We start from the raw sequence: 14,910 nt of genomic DNA, 5'->3' as shown, positions 1-14,910 counted from the left end.
TTTCATGCGAATAACCGTTCTGAACTGCGTTGCGAAGCGCCGAGTTGTCCCCCATCTTCTCCATCTTGAGTTGCAATATGCAAATTGACAATCGAGCATGTCTATATATCCATGGTTATTCTTATTTAAATGGATATAGAGAATGAGAATAACTTTTCTCACACACACACACACACACACACACACACAAACCACATTCAAAAATCAAACCGATTTCTTCAAAATTCTGCAAAAAATTTAGTTCAAATTTTTGTTGATAGAAGGTGCTTCATGAAAGCAAATCACTCTCGAAATTGCAAATCAGAGTCATAAAATGCAAGGTTGTACGAATATCAGCTCATTTCCAAAATTTTTCCTGTTACTAGCACTTACATGAGGTTTTAATTTTGATACTAACATTGGTGAACAGAGTCACATTTTACAGTAGAATCTCTCGATAACGGACACTCATGGAACCAAAAATTTTGTCCACTTACGAGGAGTAACAGTTAATGGACAGTAAAATACAGGGTGTTTCAAAAAGAATCATCCGATTAAAATAAAAAAAAAACATAATTATTCAGCTTTTAATCCGTTTTGATCGAATAATGTACAGGTAGAAAGAAGGGAATCTTGAGTTTCCCACAGTTGCCGACAGGTAGAGCCAATGCCCTTCCTTCGACCGCCACTTCAGTGTTTGTCAAGATGGCGACTGCACAACAGAAATCGTTTTGTGTGTTCTAAGCTTTGTGAAGTGCGAATCCGTAACAACTGTTCATCGTAATTTTCGTCGACAATACCCTAGTGTTGAACTTCCTACTGCTCAGAGCATTAGGCGATGGTTCCGAGACACGGGTTGTCTGTGTAAAGGGAAATCCTGGCCGTCCCCGCATGTCAGACGAAAATGTGGAGCGCGTCCGACAGAGTTTCGCACGTAGTCCACTGAAATCCACTCGCAGTGGATGCAAACATGCTCGCAAAGGTTTGGGTGAATTTGACTACCGTATAGACCTATGCCGCGCATCCCAAGGTGGACATATTGAACACCTTTAATTTGATTTGAAAAAAATTTATGATTAGCCATGTAATGCAAAATTAATCTTAAGTGTCTATGTGTTCAATATATTTCGTAATAAACGCATTTCAAATCAGGTGATTCTTTTTGAAACACCTGTACGTTAAGTCCCGTCAATGCAATTCAAAAAAGTGCCCATTAGTTGAGGTGTCTGCTAACGGGAGGGCCCGTTATAGGATATCCACTGTAAAATGGTCGTGTTTCTTATGTTACTCACGAGAGAATAGTAAAGATACCTCCTTTCCTTGGATAGACGATACCTTCTGGAAACAACAGGTAGAAATTTCCAATGTTTTCAGACATAAATGAGCTCCAAAATTTTGCTCAAAAAATAACATTTCCACTAATTTTCTTCCAAAACGGAACATTTCCAAAGTTTAACTGCAAGTTTTACCTCCCTTGAATGTTGATGAAGAAACGTGACATTTGAATATTCTTATATCACTCCCGTATACCAACTGCTTGGCTATTTTCCGCTTTTGTAAAGCAGCCCATTTAGAAAGGCCAGAAAAAATGTTTTTTCACTTCTACTTTAAATTTGGTAATTGTGCAAACGTTCCCTACTGAAAATAAGCTCCTCAATATTGCTTAAAATTTGACATATAAAAACGACTTTTTCATAGAAAATTACACTAGTACAAAATTCATTATTATCTTCAATATTTTGAGGCATTTTCTATCAAAAAATGTCATTAAATTTCATTCCATTTTATAGGAAAGTGTTAAAGAAAAGGTGGTCGGATATCTTAATGTCAATAGATTGGATTCAATTAACGGGCAAAGAAAAAGGTTTTTCTGTTTGCAGGAGTCACAGAAATTACTTGAACTCGTATAAAAAGCTTCTACGTATCGGCTTTCTCTTCCTTGATGGAAACAGTAATAACACGTATTAACCATCCATAGAGACAGACAAAAATACACTCTATTTCTTGGTGAGTTTGAAGCTCCAGAGACCACTTCATGCCCTCGTTCCAGAGGAGAATTCACTCGGAAAAAACCGAACAAATGAGTCAATCGGTTTTTCACGGAAATGGCCAATTTATAACTTGTTTTTTCCTCTATTTTCCGGCAATTTTCATTATTTTCACTTCTTCTTATCCCTTTCAGTGTTTTCCAATTTTCCGCTATAGTGTTTTTGCCTTCCTATCTAAAGCGAATGTATGGTCCAAATCCATGTTCGGGACATAAGACTTTTCCTTTTTTTCCAAAAGATTTAGCTTAGCCTTATTGAAACCCTGTACCTTCGTACAGTATGTATGAAGTTTCTGACTACACGACCTTTTTTATATTGTTTTCTCTCTGTGTACTCTCTCTCTCTCTCTCTGTATATCTCTCTGGAGAAAAGGTAGCGAAAGAGGCTTGTTTCTGTGCTGTTGTCGATGCTTTTAGAGAGTCGAGCCATCACGGAGAAGGGTTGTTGGAATTCTGTTCACCCAAAATCAAAATGAATACAGTAGACTCTGGACTACCCAGCCTTAATGTGGCGGAAAGACGGGCCGGATAACAGAATAGGCTAAAGTTCTATAAATGCTCACTTCCAATTCTCAGTCATTCATCAAAAAACACCAATTTTATACCGAAACCGCTCTTATTTGCATTTTCCGACCGCTAAATGCAGACGAGTGCTTAATGAATGCTTGTTATATACTGAACTGTACGTTTTAAAAACTTATTACAGAATAAATGGTCCAAGAATAAAAATATTTTTATTCATATCACATATAATATATATGACGTAATATATATATATATATATATGTTACGTCTAGAGCTCGGATTATATGCGTTAAAAAAGTGGCAAAATACGCTCTAAAATAAAGATAAATCTCCACTTAAGTAATGTCAAGATATGCCTCGAAATCAAAAATATGTGAAAAAAATCAAAACAAATTCATCTAATAAATTCGAAGTGAAAAACAGAAAAATATACGCATTAGTAAAGTGTAAAATTGTGAAAATGTGCATTTAAAAATATCGAAATATGTACAAAAACGGAAAAAGAAATATGCATATTGGGAAGCACTGAAGAGTATGGGCTAATCCAAGAGAAATTCCACCACTTCGCCTGCCCTGACCGTATGAGTGAACAAGTAGGTTGGTTGGATGACCGTATGAGTGAGTGACAGTATGTGACCGTATGAGAAGTGAGTGGGGCCGCTCATACGGTCACTCACACGATCACTCACTTGGTCGTTCGTGTAATTATTCACTCACTCACTCATGCAGACAATAACTCACTCACTTGGTCACTCATGCAGACAATAACTCACTCACTTGGTCACTCATACAGTTACTCACTGACCCCCATGACCACTCACTCGCTTATATAGTCACTCATGTGATCACTCCCGCACTCCCGCACACGGTCACTTACCCAATCACTTGGTCATTCACGCAGTCAGTCATTCAGTCACTCTGTCAGGACAGGCGAAATGTGTCGGGGACAAAACGTACAAGGGGTAAAATGTCATAAGCGAAATATGCGGATTCCATTTGAGTTAATTGCTCTACACTGCAAAGTGTTTTACCGTACAGTACTTTTGTGTACTACACAGAATGTAGCTTCCCAGCAACTTCATTTACACTTTCGGAATCTAGATGGTGCAAAATACCATTAAACACCCTCGAAAGAACAAACACTGATAAGGAATTAAATAATATATATCGCGCGCGAAGGTGATTTTGAATGAAATATAAATAATATCGTTATAGAGGGGTTCCGAAATATCTTCAAAAGATATTCTTATAAAGGGGTTTATCGATGTAAAGATATCGTTGTATCGGGAGGAGTTTAACATGTGACTATAAGCGATTCCAGACAAGAATTGAAAAAATATCGTTTTAGAGGGGTTTATTGCTATGTCGGGTATCGTTATAGTGAGGTCTTAGTATTTTAATGGGTATAAACTAATTTAAAGATGATCAAAAACGCTTTGCTATTAAAGTTTTTCTCGTGCTTTTCTCAGTTTCGGAGATAGCACCAGAAATTTCTGGAAATTACCACCAGGGGTCACTTTAGTTTATCTCATCTTATATAAAACATGCAATTTAGTACATCTAAAATTTTTTTTCTGTTTCTGTTCAGGGCTGCCCTTAACAGACGGCGCGAAAATAATAGCAGAGCCCCTTAGCCCCAGACTTTTTTCTTCTGTGAGAGAAGGGAATCGAAAAGATGAAAATAATGAACATTCCGAATAAATGCGGGAAATAATTTCAGAATTAGTGAAAGTTCAGAACAAAAGAAAAAAAAATACTTTTAGAATTGTTGAAAATTGAAATGAGATAACGAATTTTACGATCGCAATACATGCATTACATGCATTACATACAATACATGCATTAATTATTATGTGTAGTAAGTATATCATATAGTACGATTTATCATGGTCTACTAATGACGCGACACTTGGGTATTATCCATAATCGCCGGTAAAAATTATATTTTTTTGTACTTAAGTCGCTGATAAAAGTGATTAATATAGGGAAATTTATCAAACTTACAAAAATGCTCGGTGATTATGCATAATAACCGGTTATTATGCGTAATAGAGCCGTATTTATCACATTTACCGTTACATGTACACAAGCGACATAGAAAAATCTTCAGATATAAGAATCAAAATGGGCGAACCGAACGTGATTCTTATAAGCGGTGGCTAATGTATTTCCAACTACAGTAGTCAACACTTATTAGAATCACTGGTTATAAGAATCAACCGCTTATAAGAGTCAAATCGGCAAAAAGAAAGCAAAACGTTATTTCGAACGAATATTATTATAAACGGATTAAAATTTTTATTTTCTACGAAACTGCCTTAGTAGTGGCAACTTGTAACGTATTTTTGTTATTCAGAAGATTATTTTTGAGGACCACTTATTGTCACTCCCACCTTTGTAATAATCATCATATATTTATTGACTCCCCCCCCCCCCCCGCAGGGCCCTGTTAAGAGCATCATGCCCCCCCCCCCTCTCCCGGGGATAAGCGAGTTTTGTGAGGCCTGGCTAAAAACGTACATACTTTCGAATAAATTTCAATCAGATCTCATTTTGTGCGGCCCCTTCTTCTCTTGAAGCCCCCGGGCCGTGCCCGGGTGTACCTATACGCTGATGAGGTACTGCTCCCCACGAACAGTGAGGATTAGAGTTTTGTAGTTAGGTGAACTTCCACGAATGACAGACAGGGCTGCAACTAGAGGGGGGAAGCAGACGAGTATGGCGCCCCGAGCGCTGGATTAGAGCGGGAGCGCCGAATTCACTGTTTTACTACTCCTTGTAAATTATAAGGGGGCGACAAAATGAGTGCTTGCGCTGGCTGACAAAGTACCTATTTGCGGCCCTGATGACAGAACTTAAGAGGAGATTTATGGTAGAAAAAGAGAAAAAATCGAATCTCATAGGTCCTCCCCCCATCCCCTACCCCAAAGTTGTTCACTTTGGGAAACATCGATGAGTTTTGCGCTCGGACAATAGTACAGTTACTGTGTACATTTCCGTCAGTCTACTTTGGCAACGAACGATATGCTATGGATATTCAAACTGATTTAAAATTTTGAGAATTAAAAATTTTATATCTAACAAGAAGTTAAAAACGTTTTTTTTTGTTTTTTTACTGCAAAAACATCACAATCTTTTCTTAAGCGACCCCCCCCCCCTCTCCCCACTCTTTGCGCACTCCAGTGGTAACCATATAGGAGCAACAGAAAAAAAAATCTCCGGATATAAGAATCAATCCCTTATAATAGACGTCTTCAAAGTATGGTTAAGCGGGCCACACACAGTTAGCCCTTGGAGCTTTTTGTTGTGGCCCGCCGATCATTATCGAGAAATGTTTGAAAACATTGAAAGACGATTGATTCTAAAGAAATAATTTCGGAACGAATGAAAGAGAGAAATAATTCTAGAATTATTCAAAGAAATACTATAAAATTGATCAACCTTTTTATTTTCAGAATTTTTGAAGCAAAAATTTGGCAATTGGGGAAAAAAGTAATTTATAAATCAATCAGAGAAATAATTTCGTAATTTTTAGTAGAAATTATTTAATTATTAATAAAAGAATAACTATAATTATTGAAAGAAATAATTTCAGAATTATGTATATACAGAAAGGAATAATTATAGAGTCAATTAAAATAGTTTCAGATTGGCATTAATCAGAAATAATTGAACTTATCAGTAATCAATCAGAAACTTCTACAGAATTGATCTGAACAAAATTATTTCATAACTAATCAAAATTGATAATTAATAAAATGAATAATTTATGAAAAAAGAGTGTTCAATTATTTTTGCCCCTGTTCAGTTTCAGAAACAATAATAGAAAGAACTTAATAGGAAGGGGCTCCATTGGCCCCTTTCTATTAAGATGCGACTATAAAGTTGATAAGAAGCCCTTGTATATCTGGGGGAAAAGAAGAAGATTCTCTACCTTATAATTCTCTACTTTATAATTATAAAAACCCCATTATCGGTTGGTGGTCCGCGGGCTTCGTGGAACCTTTCAATCTGGCCCGCGGTGTTTGAAAGGTTGAAGACCCCTGCCTTATAAGAAGCAAAATGACTGAACCAAGCGTGATTCTTATAAGCGGAGGCTACTGTACGTTAGCCAAACTAGAGGCCAACCCGAGCAGTTGCATCGCCAAAATGTAGCAGCACTTCTCTTTATAAGGTCTCTCTGTGTCTCTACACATATATATCTCCAGAGAAGATTGGGTGATGGCACTGATTGTCCAGTTATTTCGGTTGTGCCGGCGTCCGGCGTCGGAATCACTTCGTTTTATTGGCCCGAAAGAAGCAAAAGGCCCAGCGAAGAATAAAGAAAAGAGGTTGTGCCCTTGCATTTGAACCCGGCGAGAGCCATGATTTGAGCACCAAAGCCATTGTCCCTAACGCAAATCAAATTGGGAATTCCCCCCTCGGCGCATCTATCTTTCATGCGGTGCGCCTCCGTGTGTTTCCTGCGTGTACTGCACTACCTCCAGGAGTGGGGTTCGCACTCATACCAGCAGCACGTGGTCCGACAGCCAAACATCGCAATATGACCCGGAGTATATAAGTCAGTCCCCATTGACATTCAGGTCCGTTCAGTCTCGTAGCGTTTTAATGGCGGAAAAAAGGAGAGGCCACACTACCGCCACCGCCCTTCTGTGTGTTATGGTTATTGCGAGAAAAGTTTCTGGAGCTGGTGGAGATAGACCATGCGCTGTTTTTTTGCGCCGTCGATTTTTCTTGTTTCAGAGGTTACAAGATGAAACCTGAATCGGAACTGCTGTTTTACTGTTTTTACTATTCGTTTCGCAATATTGAATATTGCTCTGGAAAGTCGTTACGTCTCGGGTCAAATTGTCTCCGGCTTTCATTTTCTAAATCCTCTCTCTTCTTGCCCCAAACTTGTATTTGTTGTAAAGTCAGTCCCACTTTCTCTTTCTACACCAATTTCTCCTCCATTACAACAATTCTTTTGCTCTAAGTGTTATGCACGTGAGTAATGCCTGCTGCCCGGAGTCCCAAATCGTCCTGGGGGGAAAAAAACCTATCCACATACAGTCAATAAATGCTTTCGAGCCCGAGCTTCGTTGTAATTTCAAGAAATGTACTTCTACAAGCTGTTCTAATTCGGCCTTTGTCTCATCAACCACTCGTCGTAGAGGAATTGCACCAATTTAAAAAATGCGCAAAATATGTTAAAAAATCACTGTGTACTCCAGTTTGAAGCGTAAAAATACAGCGTGTCATTGAATAAAAAATCTTAGTTCTTATACGGTCTCCCTGTCCTTTAACTTCCAATTCGGAAATCGTTGTCCTGTCTCTCTCGATTCCAAAAAATTAAATTTCATGTTTCTAAGTGCGATATTTTTATTTAGATATCGGAGAAAAGTTAGGAAAGGACAGCATAAATGAGGGAAAGAAGCGTTGCGCGTTAGTGTTTATGCTGTCCCCCCCCCCTCCCCCAACGTTTTTCTGATATTTGGATTCAAAAATATCTCAGCAAATATTGCACTTAGAAACATGGAATTTAATTTTTTGACCGCGAGAGAGACAGGGCAACAAATTTCTAACTGGAAGTTAGAGAACAGGGAGACCGTACAAATATTTAGAATTTTTTCAATGACACACTGTATTTTCACTCTTGAAATAAATACAAATACAACGCCACAACAGGCAAAATGCCCAACGAGGTGGCTGATAAAAAGATGCCCATAAAAATATGGATGTCATATATTTCAAAAAAACAGCAACCCAATTAAAAATGCAATTAACAAAAATTGTAAACAATATATACGCATGATAAAATATTATACAACGCCCATAAAGAATACTTATGGTTGTCTTATTCTAAGAATGGATAGAGCTTCTCGATTTACCCCAACATGTTTATCGTATTTCTTTTTAAACGTGTCAATTGTGTTACAATTTACTACCTCCGGGGGTAAGCTATTCCATTTATTAACAACCCTATTAGAGAAAAATTCCCTGCGACACCATAGCCTTGCATTGCCAATCACCAATCGATACTAGTGTCCCCTTGTAAAAGCAGTCGATTGGCGGTGTACTAAAAGTTCATGGTCCATCCTATCCATCCCATTTAAAATTTTGAACACTTCGATCATATCTCCTCGACACCTGCGTTCATCCAATGTAAACATATTCAAAAAATGAAGTCTCTCTTCATAACTCAAGCCCTGTGTGCCAATAAGGACACGCGTAGCTCTTCTCTGCACCCCTTCAACCAAGTCTATGTTTCTCTGCAGGTATGGCCTCCAAAACCTTACAGCATACTCCAGTCCAGGACGAACTAAGCCTCGAAAAAGCGGACACAGTGATTTTTGAGCATATTTTGGGCATTTTTTAAATTAGAGCAATGCCTCTTCGACGAATGGTTGATGAGATAAAGGCCGAATTAGGACTTACAGGAAACGTAAGTCCCTGTACATCAGGGGTACCCGTATATCAGGGGTCTTGAACGAACGTGTGGCGCTCGGAGCTTTTTTGTAGTGACCCGTCGAACATTTTCAGAAAATGGTTGAAAACATTAAAGTATGATTAATTCTAGAATAAACTGATGGAAACTCAGAATCACTGAAAGAAATAATTTTTGAATTTTCGAAACAAATAATTTCAGAATTGGTGAGAAAAAAAGAACTTATAAATCCTTGAGAGAAATAATTTCGTAACTTCTGATAGAAATTATTTCACAATCAATAAAAGAACAATTGCAAAGTTATTGAAAGAAATTATTTTAAGCTCTTGAATATTGAGAAGGAAAATAATTTCAGAATTACCGGATTAAGCAATTGAAAAAATCATTTAAAATGAAAATTAATCAGAATTAATGAATTTAATCATTAATTAATCGAAAACTTTTTCATAATTAGTGAAAAAAGTTATTTGAGAACTAATCGAAATTGATAACTAATAAAATAAGTAATTTCAGAATAAATAAAAATCTTCAGTTATTTTTGTCGCTGTTTAAGTCGAGGCCCTTTTTTGGCCTCTTTTAAAAAGATATCATTCAATCACGTGAGTTGACAGTCCGCGGGTTTCGCGAGAAGTTTCAATTTGGCCCGCGGTATCTGAAAAAAGGTTGAAGACGCCTCTCCTATATGTTACTATTGAGAGGAGTATTAACAGACTTTTCAACCGGGATGAATTGAGATTGGGATCACTGAAAATTTTTTCCCGATATAAGGGGAAGCTGAAAAGCAGATTAGACCAGGAGATATTAACCTAAAAATCAAGAACACGATCAGCTCATCGACCCGTGGGTTTACTTTAAATTCATAAATGCTTGTTAGTAGGGTTAGGATTTTTATGACCTAAAAAGTGATAGAAAATTCTCCCTAAAAATGCAATTATGTCCTAAAAAACTGAAAATATGCCATAAAAACTATAAATTTGCCTTACGAAGTCGAAAAAATACTAAAAATTTCCCTTGTTCCGGTACCGTAAACGCGGACTACTTGGACCCTAGAACCCTTCTTTGTCCCAAAACGATAGAATAATAAAGCGTACTCTAATTAATACTACTACTAAACTACAAATACACCACGTCCATATTCCTCTGCGGAACTTCTAACGAATCGATACATGTTGGAATATGCGTGTACGTGTTACGAACCTAACGTGAGGATTGTTTCTGTTAATGCTTGTTACAGTGCAAGTGTTTCTCAACCTTTCTAAACCCAAAGACCAGTAAAACGTCTGAAACCATTCGACGGACCACTCGCGTCCCGTATCACGTTACATTTCTGTATTTTTAGTGGTTCTGAATTTCTTTTCATACATTTGTCCCGTTTTTTCAATGATGTTTATTTGAATTAATAATGTTCACTAAAATCAATAGTAAACAGCGTTTTCATAACTTATGATAATTTTGGGTATAAATAGAAATATTAATCTCAAATTGTCAAGTTAAATTGATTTTTTTTCTCCATTTTTTCAGCAATTTTAACTGCAACTGGGGATTTTGCTGACTTATGGCAACGTTTTTAAATGCATCCCGTATTCAACTTGATTTTTTACGCTGTGGTTGCACGCGGTTTTTCCTCTCTCAAAATCTTTCAACTGTGAGGGTTGTAATCGAGCTTTTTGTTATATTAGGTATTTGCCTATTTGGAAACACAATTCAATGCTTCTAACTGTAGTACGATTAAAATTTCGTTCAATCTTTGATTTTTTCCGAAAACATTAATTAAAAATATAAGCTGTGGTAAAAAAAAACTTCAGAAATGCACCCTCCTTTGGCCCAACATAGGGACAAAGTAAGAGAAATAAGAGGGCAGGATTTTTGCAACCCTTGATGATTTTTTTTTTTTGTGAATGAACTTGAAATAATTATGTTCTTTTTTTTAAATGTTTATCTTATTTCAAGTTTTTATTTCCAGACTAGAAATATGATTTATAAATACAAGCGTTAGCATGGAAGTCGAGGTTATGCAGACTACAGCAATGGCCACCTTCAAAACTGTTTACGTACAATTAGATCTGTTGAAATACACCAAACGCAACCCGCTGATAAATTTAAAATATATACCTCGAAGCACCGTTAAAAGCACACTTAAAAAACACATTTTCTAGCAATCCAGATCATCCCAAGGTTTTAAGTGCCGAGGAGGAACTAGTATTTGCTGATCACGTGACAAAATGTGTGATTATTGTGTGATTCCTAATACAGTAGTTAATCCTTCAAAGCCTGTTGAAAGAAATCTTTTTTTGATCGATTTCTAAGGCTTAATACTGTGGGATCGTTCAAATATTACGTCATCATCGAGGTGGGGGGGGGGGAGGGAGTTTCCGATTTGCTGACTTTTGATGACAAGGGGGGAGAGGGGTTTGGATAATGCTTGCGTCATCAACTACCCTTTATGAAAATATTAGTTAGGATTCAGAGGGGCAGAGCTGATGACGAAATTTTGCTGACGAGGGGGTCAAAATGGTTAAAAATTTGCTTAGGTAATACTTGAACGGCCCCTGTTTAGCAAAAATTGGAAAAAAAAAACCATGTAGATAATTGTTATTTTTATTATCAATGCAAGTTAAAATACACTCATGTCCATAAATTAAGGATAATGCCAGCTCCGGCAAATAAAGGTTCAGAAACAAAACAAACGTTACTTATTCATAAAGCCCATTTATTAAACAAAAGATAAAGAACAAAAACGATGATGTATGTATGATACCATTCATAAAAACTACGATTTTTGCTCCCTGGAGCAATTGTAAAAAACATCTCCTTTACAAAAACTTACTATTACATGGTTGGTACGATGGTTAATACATTGTATGTCTCCCATGCGATGAAATACAGTCCGTACAACGCCTAGGCATGCTGAGTATCGAATTATCGATCTGATCTTGGGGAAGATCACTCCACTCAGCAAGCAATGCTCTCCGAAGTTCCGGTACACATGTTGCAGGTGGTTGACGGGCTGCAACTCGTCGGCCAAGCATGTCCCACACATGCTCTATCGGATTCAAGTCAGGTGAGAATGCTGGCCATTCCATACGGGTTATATCCTCAGATTCAAGGCATTCGTTTACGATGTTTGCTCGGTGAGGACGGCGTTGTCATCCACGAACACAAATTCTGCGCCCATGGCAATGCCCTTCTTTTGGCAGTTACTGCCAAATACCGATCTTCATTCGGCGTTGCAACTCGGGGGCGAACTGTACTGTAACGTCTACTGACATTTCCGTTATCTTGGAATCGTTGCCAAAGCCTAGAGATGACACTGTGGGCAATTCCAAGTTCCTCGGATACTTCCATCTGAGTACGCCCACATTCCAGGCGGCCGACAATTCCACCACGTAAAAAATCATCCACATGCGTCCTCTGTGTCATAACTATTCGCTTATGGCACTGAGCGACTTACAGAACTCTTGTGAACAATTTCACTTCTTTGCCACCATTCCTTATATACTCCCCTTCTTACACTCTCGTCATTGTGACGTACTATCGGCATCATCTGGTGGCTTCCTGAAATTTGAATATCATTCTTGCAGATGTGTGTGATAATTCTACAGGTGAAATTTTTACTTTAGATTTCGATTTCCGTGTGATTCTGAATTATCCTTAATTTATGGACATGAGTGTATAAATTTTATACCAAAAATTGAAGTAGTATTTATTACGAGCCCAGGTTCAAAAAATACCTTAGCTCTCCCTTTAATGCTTTAAGATAGGAAAAACTGAAGTGGGCCATAGTCAGGCCCACATACAAGGGTAACATTGCCCCAAAATGTTTTAATTTTTTTAATTAGCTGAAGTTAAAAGAAACGTTTTTTATTTACAGGCACATGATATAAGATAGCCTATCGATATGAGAAAAAGGTTGCCAGAACCTCAATAATACTAATAATATTGGGCTTATTGGAAAGTGAATTATAAATTTTTTAAAAATGAGAGCAAAAGTGGCCCGCGTTCACGGTAATGCAAGATAGCTGCCCCCGACCCGCTCCTGGCGTCATCCGGGAACAATTTTGTTGATTCGACGCCCGAGAGGAGTCCGCCCAGCATGAGAGGCTTGGTGAACTACTCTCACTACTCTCGTAAGTTTTGGGTCAAAATAAGTCAAGTGTCTAGTGCTAGTTTTGCCTCAAAGGTCAATTGAATCACTATCACTACTTGTGCAACGTGATTCACCGGAACGCCTAAGGAGATTCGCCCCGCTTTCGGGGAAAACTCCTTTATTTATATGCCAACGAGAGTTTCAAATGCAGTCGATCCCGCTTATAACGTTGGCGTTTAGATCGTTTTCCCGCTTAGTACGACAAATTTTCGTGAATTTAAGTTTTTTCCTATATTGATAATGGATAGAGATAAAAGATTTAATAAATTTAAATCTTTTTCCGGATAAAACGTTTAAATTTTTTGCTATTCCCCTTTACAACGTTCGGAAAATTTACATCGGGCTTTTCCCTCCCTTAAAATTAGTTTATCACTTTTTCACCCTTATTTTCATGTAAAGAAACGAAAATGGTGGTTATGACTGTGAAAAAGCGTTGGATATTCTTTTTCTTGTTCTCTCACTTTGTACAAAAATAGTGAGCAGAGCATAATTGCCCTTAACAGACACCCCTCAGAGGCGGTCACTCTTCTTTTACAGCCATATAATATTTCCCCCGTATAATAGAAAAATGCATTTCAAACCCCTGACTAACAATCACCCCTCCCCCCCCCCCTCTTTTACGAACGACTTTTTTTTTTGTTCCGCCACTGACCGCAAAAGAGAGGTTTTACTGTATTATGAGCAATATTTATTTGAAAAATTATAAAAAAAATGATTAAGCTTAAATAAACCTTCAAAAAATGCATTTATTCTGAAAATTATTTGATTTTATGCATTCATATGCATTAATGCCAAAATATGCAAATGCATGTGCACATAATCCAGGCTCTAGTTTTAACAAAAATAATTGCTTTTTATTTAATCTCCATACGTATCGTAATGTTCGTTAATAAATTAAAAACGACATAAAAAAAACTATGGTCGGTGTAAAGCTGTCGTAATTCTTATAGACATTTCCCGCTTATAACGTTTTTAGTTACGGTTTCTTCAAAAACGTTATTAGCGAAATCGACTGTACGTCTGTCGATGGCGAACACATTTATATTTTTATTACACTTTATATACAATTGCGCGGCAAGTGAAAATTTCATAAAATTTAAAATTTTAAAGTTTCTGAATTTTTTAAAATACTATCACTTCACATATCTTAAAAGGTCTAGTTCGTGGCATTACGAACCAACATTTTAAGACGCAAAACAATTATTTTTATGCAGAAATTCAAATTTGGGCAAATGAAGTTGAGCAAGTGGTAGTGTGTGTGTATCCTCACATTTTTGTTTTTTTCCACTTTTGCTTGTAAACGAAAAATAATAAAAAAAACGAATGAAAAATACCAAAGAATATATATATATGTGAATGACCAAAGTGTGTGTGGATATGTTCCCTTTTTGGTAGAAACGACCCATTTTAAATTGTAATTTCGACCAAAACTATCCCCGTTTGAATAAACCCTGTTGCATAATCCTACAGTTTCAGAAACCATTGAAAAGTACATTTCGAAAAAAAAAATGGAAATGTTCCCTTTTTTGAAAATAAGCTCCTCTCACACACACACACATTTAGTAATCATAGTCCATGAAATCACCCGATGAATCGTAACAAGTACAATTACAAATTCAACGCCACAACAGACAAAATGCCCAACGAGGTGGCTGCTCTATCGCAATGTTTTTCAACCTTTTCTAGCCCGTGGCCCCTTTTGGCGATATTTTCTTTTCTTGCCCACTCGTGTCTCGTCCAGGGTCACGTACTCTCGTGCTGGAGTGAGGCCCTTTCTACTTATTG

The 14,910-nt window shown here is 37.3% G+C and overlaps 1 protein-coding gene across 1 annotated transcript in view; it reads right to left on the bottom strand.

Annotated features, from left to right (window-relative positions):
• The window catches only part of LOC149068543 (uncharacterized), a 57,197-nt gene that overhangs the window by 2,435 nt on the left and 39,852 nt on the right, over positions 1-14,910 (bottom strand). The window lies entirely within an intron of this gene.

The sequence above is a fragment of the Pholcus phalangioides genome, unplaced genomic scaffold (genome assembly GCF_987345545.1).
Source record: "Pholcus phalangioides strain wild (caught in Gottingen) unplaced genomic scaffold, Ppha-v1.0 ptg000024l_1, whole genome shotgun sequence".
NCBI lineage: Eukaryota > Metazoa > Arthropoda > Arachnida > Araneae > Pholcidae > Pholcus > Pholcus phalangioides.
The sequence above is the reverse complement of the archived record's forward strand: the minus strand, read 5'-3'. Positions and strand labels throughout refer to the sequence as shown.